Source organism: Macaca nemestrina, chromosome 13 (genome assembly GCF_043159975.1).
Source record: "Macaca nemestrina isolate mMacNem1 chromosome 13, mMacNem.hap1, whole genome shotgun sequence".
NCBI lineage: Eukaryota > Metazoa > Chordata > Mammalia > Primates > Cercopithecidae > Macaca > Macaca nemestrina.
The window spans coordinates 73,761,259-73,772,673 of record NC_092137.1 but is presented as its reverse complement, the minus strand read 5'-3'; the positions used below and the strand labels follow the sequence as shown (position 1 = coordinate 73,772,673).

The 11,415-nt window shown below is 38.7% G+C and overlaps 1 protein-coding gene across 6 annotated transcripts in view; it reads right to left on the bottom strand.

Moving 5' to 3' along the window:
• LOC105465444 (ALMS1 centrosome and basal body associated protein) overlaps positions 1-11,415 on the bottom strand; it is a 222,632-nt gene that overhangs the window by 153,559 nt on the left and 57,658 nt on the right. The window lies entirely within an intron of this gene.

Here is an 11,415-nt window from a genome sequence, read left to right as displayed (position 1 = left end):
TGAGATGGGATAATGCTGTTGGGTCTAGGATTTGATTTCACCCTACTTACAATCTGTTATTGTGTCTTGTAGGCTAGCATAAGACATAAGGTCTTCAGTCAGAGACAAAAGACTTTATGATCCCTGGTACAGCAAAGGATCATCAGCTTATTTTCACAGGTTCCTCTTGCACCCAAAGTCCCACAGGGGCAGTACAATATGGCCTACAGGGATGCTATGCGTGCAGTGAGTTTGAAGGACTCTCCCAGCAAATGCACCCTGTATAATGTATATATATTTAAGTACATAAAACTGAAAAAGACTCTAAAGGTTACTCTGAAGAGTTTGAACTTAATTCCATATGGCATGGCAAGTTGTTTACAGTTTTAAAGTTTTCAAGATGAGTGAGAAGGGAATGTAAAAATCTGGGTTGCACAATCCAACGAACGTTTCTATATGAAATGAAAGCAGTTTTAAACAGCAGTGTAAAGTAAGTGACTGCAACAGAAATGACAGGATTTGACAAGCTGTCCATTCATTCATTGTTCATTCAAAATACATGAATGCTTATTATGTGCTAGGCACTGTTCTACATACAGCAATAAACGAACAGACAATAATCCCTACCTCGCAGAGCTTATTTGTATTCCAGCAGGAGGAGGCTGACAATAAATTGGTAAAACATATGATGTGTCAGATGATGTTAAGATGATTGATATATAGAGCAAGTATTATCCATACTTTACGTATAGGGAAACCGAGTTGCAAAGACGACCATGTAACAGTGCTTCTCAGTGTTGGGATCTTGTTAACTTGCAGATTCTGACTCAGTAGGTCTGGGTGGGACCTGAAATTCTGCATTTCTAACAAGCTCCCCAGGGATGCCCAATGTTATTGGTCCTCAGATCACATTTTAAGTGCAAAGATACATAGTTTTTCTAGAATTGTAGGTGGGTAAGTGACAAAAACTGGTACTTTAACTCTTGAACTCTAAATCCAAATTCTGAGCTCTTTCCACTACAACCGACTGGCTTTCTATGGCCACTGATGAGCTCCAAAGGAGCTGAATATAGAATGAAACGGGTAGAGGAGTGAATTTTAAAGTAAAGAACTAGAAGTATCAAGTATTAACTCTTCAAGAAAAGTAAAAAATTTAAAAATGCAACATGCACTGTAACTTGAGAAGGAATATGGGTTACAAAATTTTGTGAGGTTCTTGCCTGCTGGGTCTAAAGAAAATAAGAAAAGTTTTTTGTAAGGAAACAGAACAGGCTCAAGAAGTTAATAAATCAAAACAGATGAACAAAACAGAACCTTGTTTTTCTAAATGATTTCCTAATTTCTCAAAGTTTTTATATCCCTTTGGCCATTACAAATTATTAGTGACACCATGAATGGGGACAAATGACATAAATAGCTAAGGAGTTAAGATGTACAGTCCAGGTCCTTGAAGGATCCAGAAGGTTACATAAGATAAGGTCTTCTTAACCTCAGGGGTAAAGGAAAAGATTAGTAAAGAAAACTGGAAGAACAACTATAGGTTAAGCTGTTAAAAGTGCAGGAGGAGATGCATGATGTTAAAGAAGAATTCTTGTCAGTTCTATATAAAGTTAAGGACATATATGTCAAACTGTCAGAAGAATGGTGATCACAAATCCACTAATTATGAATTTTAAAATATGTCTATGTAAGTAAGGAGTTCATGATGAAAAATGGTATGTTTTTAGAGTGCTTATTATTCTCTCAGCCCTGGGAAAGAAGAATACACTAAGCGTGAGTGTTACAATATTACTATATACTGATCAAATCTTTGGAGATTCATTTTCATAAGTAGGGGTGAGTTGAAGAGGTAAGTTTCAACCAAGAAGAGGAACATGGCTGCCAGAAAAAGACTATACTATACCAAAGTTGTATATTCGTCGGAACTGTATGCCTCCTAGAGATGACATTAAGACTAACAACTGGGTACAACTTACTCAAGAACTCTTCTCCATACTAAGGTGCTTAGTAACACAGAAGGCTTCCTTAGGTGATAAAGACAGTACGGTTTTATTTCCCCAAGTATATACTGGCATAAGAAGAATAAGCGAGCCCTTTATTTCTTACAGACAAAATGAGGTACAATTCCATACTTCCATTTTACATATGACTAAGAGCCTCTAACCAGTAATCATTCCAAGTGAATTATTATGGGTTTTAATACTAGCACACACAAATAAATTACTATAGCTCTAATTTTGAGCCCTCTAATTCAGTCACTAGTAAGTCTGTAATGGGGCTAGGAAGGTAGCGGGGAGGATGGTTAATGGGTACAAAAATGTAGTTAGAATGAATAAGCTCTAGAATATGATATAGTACAACAGGGTGACTACAGTCAACAATTATTTATAACACATTTTAAATTAAAAGAGTGTAACTGTACTTTTCACAACATAAAGAAATAATGAATACTTGAGGTGACAGATACACCATTTACCTTGATGTGATTATTGCATATCATATGTTTGTGTCAAAATATCTCATGTACCCCATAAATATATACACCTACTATGTTCTCATAAAAATTAAAAATAAAAAAGTTTTTTAAAAAAGAAGTCTGGCAAAAGCACCTATTGTGTGTACAGAGAAGTAAACTCAAATTCATGTAGTTTTTAAAAAGACACCAGTGATATTTTAAATGGGTCTTTGTCATATTGCTGTTATTCTTGCTTTCTAATTACTATATCATTTTTATAAGTTCCTAATTATTAATTATTGATAACTAATTTTAATTTTGCTGTATTTGGTTAATCCCTCAGTAAACTCATAGATGTTTACTTCAACATTCATCATCTTAAACTATATTCTCTCATAACTAAACTATAACACAAGTATATCACAGTTCAAACAGGAATTTTTGATACTCTTATTAGCACAGCGGATGTAAATATAACCCTTCCAAAGTTCCTGCATACTGATAATTCATTAATGTCGTCCTGTTGATAAATGTATGCCATTTAAATAACTTGCAATACAAAATCAAGTTAAATGTAATAAAATTGCTTAGTTTCAAAAGATAATAGGGCACTATTTTATAACACAAAAATCACATATACAAGCTAACACTATAGCCTATGATTTAATTCCTAATTTTGTTGTTGCTATCACTAAATTCTTTTTCAATGTGAAAGCAGGAATTGTTAGGTTAAGTGCGTTATACACTCTTCCTCATTCCTAAGTGGGCAGGGGTTTCAAAAAGCTAATGAACTGCTGGTGTTATGAAAAGTTCATGAACCCGGTACTCAAACATCAAATCCCAAACACTACTTCCTAACAGAATAACCCTGGGAAAGTTATACCCTAGTCCTAGTAATGCCCAGTCATCAAACCACCCTGATAGGTGCACCCCTAACTCAAAGAAGTTCCCTCTGGGACAGGAGAAGATGTAATTTCAGATCCTGCTTCTAGGCTCCTCATCTTTAACAGAACCCTTCAAAGTCCTGCCCCAAACTAAAGTCCTCCCTTACTCTGAGCCACACTCAGGTTCCCTCCCTGCCCTGAGTAACTTGCATCTTCAAGGGAGAAGATACCCAACAAATAACAACCTAAGGTAGTAAGGTTAAACAAAAGACTGGGCGTCAATAAAAATTATGGCAGGAAAACTAATAGAAAAATCAATTCAGTTTAGAGGCAGGGAACATAAACCCCAATACCCACCAAACAACATAAAGTAAGACATATAGGCTATTCAAGTCATAGAGACACAGCCTCATGTTAGAGATCAATAAAATAGTGATAAGACACTAATCCATAGGCTTTCATTACAACTGACACATAGTCAATGAAATATGATACTTACATTTATTTGATCCACTTTCTTGAGAACTGATCCCTGCCAAAATACAAAACCTACCATCTTATTCTACCCCTCTCCAGTCTACCCAGGCACATTAATTCATTTAATATTCATCGATTCATTAAGTCATTCAACAGATACTTATTGAGCAGCTTTCACGGCCAGGTGCAAAAATATATATATTAGCAAAGCCCCAGCTCTACCCTCAAAGAGCTTAAAGTCCTGTGGGAGATAGAAACAAGTGAAAAAAAGCAATTACTAAATTCAGTGTAAGGGCAATGATTAGGGAGGTTGTTTACAGGACACTATAGTAACATATATAAGGAGTATCTGGCTCTTTCTTAGAGTCATGGTGAACAGCAAAAAACAGAAACATTTTCCTGAAAGACAGCAAAGCTCAGAATGAAAGGATAAAACCAGAAATGAGGCAAAAATGGGCATATAAAGAATAGGGAAGCATTCCAAGTAGAGAAAATAGCATCTATGAGATCAAGGAGACAAGAGGGTCTAGCATCATGAAGAAATGACAGTAGTTCACTATGAAAAAAGAGGCAAGTATAAGGCTACGAAGGTAAGCAGGGACCTTCTACTATGTACTAAGGAGTTTAGAATTTACCCTGAGGTTAACAATGGAAAGCAAGAACTCCAAACTAGGAAGTGACATTATCGTCTGCCCTGTAAACAGACTAGTTTTGCTTAATACAAAAAATGAGTGGCAGAGAAGATGATCAGTTTTCCATTACTAATGCAGTAATTCAGAAAAGAGAATGGGAGTCTGATAGTCAGAAGCAACGGGATTGAGTGATTGGGCAGGGATGAGGGGGAAAGAAGAATACAAGTTTCTAGCTTGGCTAATAAGTAGACACTCATTCCCTGAAAAGAAATAGAGAAGGAAGAGTAGGTTTAAAGAGATGACTGGTTCCATTTTTAAAGTTCTGACATTAAGATGCCTTTGGGACATCCAAATTAAGACATTCCATAGTAGTCAGATACAAACATTTGGAGTGTAAGATATATCTAGATAGAGTCCTACAATTGGAAGTCATCAGTCATAGAAAATAACTGAAGCCCTGGGTGTTGATATTACCTAGGAAGAAGTTAAAATCCTTTCTTGCACAAAGCATTGTTTCCTACTATGTCACTACCTGATGCTGTAAACAAGCTGAGGCAGCCAGTACCGTACCACTAACCGATGAACTCTTAAGTTAGGAAACAATCATCGAGACTCTTTCATGCCTTTATCATATGCCAAGATTTGTGTTAAGTATATAATAGAAATTAAATTGGTGCCCTCTCTGAGAAAGAATTTGTATAAACTGATGGTGTGATATGTTTATGGTAAGGTTATAAAAGCATTCAAAACTTCAAAAACAGAGAGAACAATATAGAATGAAGCTATCAAAATCCTCTTAGAGAAAGTGGGACTTTGGGCAAGTCACTTAATTTCTCTAAGTTTCATTTTGCTCAGATAGCAAATAGAATAATAGCAGTGCCCATCATCATAAGTCAGATACAAATATAAAACAATATGGCATAATAATATGATAAAAGAATACACTGTGCATACCTAATCCAAAAATCTGAAATCCAAAATGCGCTAATGAGTAATTCCTTTGAATATCACATCAGCAGTCAAAAAGTTTCAGATTTTGGACTATTTTGGATTGCGGATTTTCAGATTAGGGATGCTCAACCTGTATTATATAACTAATGTACATTACAATAATAATATGTAAAATGCTTAGCAATGTGAACAAGCAATAAATGTCAGCTATTATTAATAGTTCAGGATGGGGACTACAGATTTTAGAAAAGTTAGGAAAGTTTCATGGCATAGGTGTCCCCACATTCTGTGGCTTGAGATCCCTGAGTTTATTCAATATTGCCTGAGAAAGACCTTTACCTCACTTCCCCCGTATGATTATTTCTACCAACAACCAAAGACAATAGCACATCGAAGTCAAGTTTTCGAAACTCCAGTTGTCTTCTGTTCCCTGACAAAATGACACAAATTTGCTTTTCCCTCCATTTCCCTAGAAACCAAAAGCCAATCAGATAAAGACTGAAAGGCAGAAAGTGAAAGGCAGACTGGCTAAGGACCTCCAGACTGGAGAACAACATGGCAATTACTTTCTCAGTTTTCTTTTTAACTGTCATATCTGAGGCTGGACTCTGGAGAGGCCTACACTGTGGAACTAAGGCCAGAAATAGAAATAGGAATAGGAATAGTGGGAAGGAGAAAGGGAAGGAAGGAGGGCGGAAAGAAGTCCAAGAAAAGCCTGCTGTCTATAGCCCAAGGACCAAGAAATGGGCAGCCCAGCAGACTTAGCAGACAGTCCCATTTCCCCACACCCTACTCCGACCCAGCAGCAACAGGTAAGCTTGCACCACCTGAACTGTAGTGTCAGCAGAAACCAGGCGGAGAGTCCCAACAGATTTGGCATCTCCCTGTCCTCTAGCCAGCAACAAAAGGAGACCTAGGTCCACCATCTCCTAATTCTCCTGTGGTAAAAGGCAGCCCAGGTAGCCACTTTCCTTCCCCAGTGGCACTGGCAAAAATTGAATGGGAAGTCCACTAGCACTGAGAAACCCAGAGAGTAGGTTCAAGGAAATGTTCTCCATCCCAGGGCCCAGCATCCTACCTAGATGCATCAGGAGGCCTAGAAAAGCATTTTCTAACTCCATGAATGCCATCAACAAGAATCAAGTGGGTGACCCACTGACACCAGGTGGTCCAGGGGCAGGCCCAGGGAAATGTTCTCTACTCTGCGGGTTAGCATCTCCCCCTTCCCACACAGCAGCAGCAGGCCTTGAGGAAGACCATTCCACCCACATAAGCATCACCAACAGGGACTGAGTGGGAGCCTCAATGGTACCACTGAAATAGACCAGAATGCAACTACTCTGAAAACTAAATTATCTTTGGGATCACAGCCACATAAATAGGCCAGAACCTACATGGAAAACCTAAATAGAGCAACTGCCTGCTAAACAGAAGATTATAAATAGGAATCAAAGTCTCCTAACATAATATCCAAAATGTCCAGGATATAATCAAAACTTGTTTTTACCACTAAGAACCAGGAAAATCACAAATTGATTGAGAAAAGACAATCAAGGCTGGCTGTGGTTGCTCACACCTGTAATCCCAGCTCTTTGGGAGGCTGAGGCGGGTGGATCACTTAAGGTCAGGAGTTCAAGACCAGCCTGGCCAACATGGTGAAACCCCGTCTCTACTAAAAATACAAAGAATTAGCTGGGCGTGGTGGTACACACCTAAGATTCCAGCTACGCGGGAGGCTGAGACACAAGAATCGCTTGAACCCAGGAGGCAGAGGTTGCAGTGAGCCGAGAGAGAGAGAGAGAGAGACAGAGACAGAGAGGGAGAGAGTGTGAACGCGATAGAGAGGGAGAAGACAATCAAATGATGCAAACAAGATGAGTTAAGTTCAAAGAAATAAAGTCTGAAAACATTCCAAATTTGAGGAGACATAAACTTATAGATTAAAGAAGGTAAGTCAGCTCCAAACAGGAAACCCAAAGAAATCCACACCAAGGGCCGGGCTCGGTGGCTCACGCCTATAATCCTAGCACTTTGGGAGGCTGATGCAGGCGGATCACTAGAGGTCAAGAGTTTGAAACCAGCTGGCCAACATGGTGAAACCCCATCTCTACCAAAAATACAAAACAATTAGCCGGGCCTGATGGCACACACCTGTAATCCAAGCTAATTGGGAGGCTGAGGTAGAAGAATGGCGTGAACCCGGGAGATGGAGCTTGCAGTGAGCCAAGATCGTGCCACTGCACTCCAGCCTGGGTGACAGAGCGAGACTCCATCTCATAAATTAATAAATAAATAAACAATAAAAATAAATAAAGTAAAATTCTAAAATATGTTCATGAAACTCATAGTAAGGCAAGACAAGAGAAACAGGAATAAAGTGAAAATAAATAATAAAATTGCAAACTTAAGGCATAATAGATCAATATTAACTTCAGGTATAAACTATCTAAATAAACAAACTACGTCTATAATCTCAGCACTTTGGGAGACCAAGGCGGGTGGATCACAAGGTCAAGAGATCGAGACCATCTTGGCCAACATGGTGAAAGCCTGTCCCCACTAAAAATACAAAAATTAGCCAGGCATGGTGGTGTGCGTCTGTAGTCCCAGCTACTTGGGAGGCTGAGGCAGGGAGGCACGCTTGAAACTGGGAGGCAGAGGTTGCAGTGAGCCGAGGTCACACCACTATACTCCAGCCTGGTGACAGAGCAAGACTCCATCCCAAAATAAATAAACAAACAAACTAAAATACAGATATTAGCAGAGTGGATTTTTTTTTAAATGACCCAATTACATGATGTCTACAAAAAAATTCACTTCAAACACAATGACATAGGAAGACTGAAACTAAAAGACAGATTAAAAGGCTGGGTATAGTGGCTTATGCCTGTAATCCCAGCACTTTGGAAAGTCAAGATGGGAGGATCAGGCTTTGAAAGGCCAGGAGCTGAAAACCAGCCTGGGCAACATAGCAAGACCTTGTCTCTACAAAAAAAAAAAAAAAAAAAAAAAAAAAAAGATTAGCTGGGCATGGTAGGGTGCATCTATAGTCCTAGCTACTCAGAGGGTGAGACAGAAGGACTGCCTGAGCCCAGGAATTCAAGGCTGCTGTGAGCTATGATCATATCACTGCACTCCGGCCTGGGCAACAGAGTGAGACCTTATCTCTTTAAAAAAAAAAAAAAAAAGAAGAAGGAGGAGGAGAAGGAGAAGGAGAAGGAGAAGGAGAAGAAGGAGGAGGAGGAGGAGGAGGAAGAAGAGGAAGAAAGAGGAGGAGGAGGAAGAAGAAAGAAGAAGAAAAGGAGGAGGAGGGGGAGAAGAAGAAGAGGAAGAAGAAGAAAGAAAAGAACTATTATGTAGGAGTGGCTATATAAGATAATCTTCAGAACAAAGAAAATTACTAGGGACAAAGAGGAATCTTACATAATGATAAAGGATCAATCCACCAAGAAGACATAGCAATCCTAAATGTACGTGCAATGAACTCCAGTGTGACATGGTAAAGGCACTAAGAAATGGAAATGGAAACTGAAGAGGTAAGAACTAAATCAGAGTAAGAATTTAAACAAAGTATCTGCCCTTTTTGGTATTTTCTATTGGCCTCTTTCTGCTATTGTATTCCATGAGGTACTAATCCTTGACATTTTGCTTTTCTCTCTACCAATGCTCCTTCAGAAAGCTTAACTACTCTTATGGCATAATTTTAATCATGAATTATTTAAGATCTTCCAAATTTGTATTTCCTATTTCCCATTTGTTCAATCGGCTTTGAAGACACTTCAAACCAAATGATCTCCTGACAAATCAAACTCAGTATGTCCAAAACTAAATTGACTACCCTACTTTCTAATGGTGTCACCAATTCTTTTTCAACAATCCAGATCCAAACTTGTTTCCAATTTATCTTGTAATTTAAACTATTCAAATTATGTTAAGTGTAGCTACTTTACCTGATATGTAAATTATCTTAACTCATACTTTGGAGCCAATTTGAGATGAAGCTCGGCAGTCACTTTCTGCTTGTTATGAAATAGGATCCAGAGGTTTGCCAATAAGAAACCAGGGCAACTAATATTAAGGGACCATTTCAATACAATATGAATCAAACATTGACATAAATATTTCTTTCATTTGCCTCCTCTTCACCCTATTGATGAAGGAGGGATTCCTGCTTGATGGTTCTGGATTGGCTAAATACAACACTGGACAGAGGAGACTGACGGTATTTATTAGTCACATATACTCACAGCTGGGGAAGATACCAGGTCATGCAGTGCCACATGGGGGTTGTACATGTGAACAGAATGAGTAAACAGAAACTATGGGAGGCAGCCTTACAGTAGCAAGAAGAGAGGGTGATTTTTTTTATTTCTGTAGGAGGATGTGATTGGCTTGTTTGAATAATTTCACAGGTTAGCATGGGATGGAAATCTATTAGGCTGAGTACCAGGAATCCCTCCCTCATCAATAGGGTGAAGAGGAGGCAAATGAAAGAAATATTTATGTCCATGTTTGATTCATATTGTATTGAAATGGTCCCTTGATATTAGTTGCCCTGATTTCTTACTTTTTATTGGCAAACCTCTGGGTCCTATTTCATAACAAGAAGAAAGTGACTGCCGAGCTTCATCTCAAATTGGCTCCAAAGTATGAGTTAAGATAATTTACATATCAGGTAGAGTAGCTACACTTAACATAATTTGAATAGTTTAAATTACAAGATAAACTGGAAACAAGTTTGGATAAATTAGAATACAGTTGGCAGTTGGTCTCGTTGATAGAAGAACTGGCTGTGTAGGAAGCGTCTCCCACAGAGGGGTGGGCATATCTGGCAGGTAAACTTGTGGTTAGGCCCTTTGAGGACCTCGCAATTTCAGATGTCAAGACTGCGCATAATATTAAATCTTAATGTCAGCCCATACACCACAATACTATTCTGAGAGATAACTGAGGAGCTCAGGATCTTACTGGTAGAAATGAGATGTACCATTTTAACCAAATAATTAAAATGGTACACCTGGGTACATCAGTAGATATAAATCATAAGGTAAGGCAGAACAGAAGGGATGTCATGGGAGAAAGGCTGCAAAGAAAGAACACTGGTTGCTGATGTCTGCTAATAAGAGAAAAAGAACACAAGAAGCAACCGACCTGCACCCAGTCCCCACTTACAGAGTGGAAGATTTATTTCAAGCTGAAAATACTAAGCTCTAATCACCCCTACCCCAGCTCATAGGTAGAGTGAGGGTCCACTCCAGGAGAGGCAATCTAAGCACAGGGACTAACTACTACCCCTTTCAGTATCACAATCATAGAGAAGGGGTGTGTTATTCCAAGAGAAGTAGACTAATGAACCTGCCCCCAGATACAGAGCAGTGCCGCAAAGCTTCTGCCCAGGAGAGGCAAGCCATAAGAACAGAGAGCTCCACACATCTCCATAAGGAGAATGACTTTATTTGAAACAGAGCATAAAAAGCTCAAGCCTAAGGACACTGGCGAAAACAATGAAGATCCTGGTGGTGAGCAATTAAGAACTAATCCAAACCAGACACTAAATAACTAAACAACAAAAATATCAAACATTACCAGCCCAGAGAAGGGATCAATATCCAGAGTTGCAACAAGATATTATCCAAAATGTCCAGTTTAGAACAACAGAAAAGTAAGACGTGCAAAAGTAAGTGTGACCTCTTCACAGGGGGAACAAAATAGGCAAATCTGCCTTTCAGAGGGCCCACGCATTGGGCTTAGCCACTAACAATTAAAAGCAGCTATTATAAACATGTTCAAAGGGAAGAAAAGTATGCTTAAAGAATTAAAGGTAGGTATGACAGCAAAGTCACATCAAATACAGAATAAAAGACAGAACCTAGAAAATAACAAAATGGAAATTCTAAGGCTGAAAAGTACAGTAACTGAAGTGAAAAATTCACTAGAGGCTCAACAGTAGATATGGACAGACAGAAGAAAAAAATCAGCAAACATCAAGATAAATGAATAGAGATTATGCAAACTGAAGAAGAGACAGAAAAAAGAA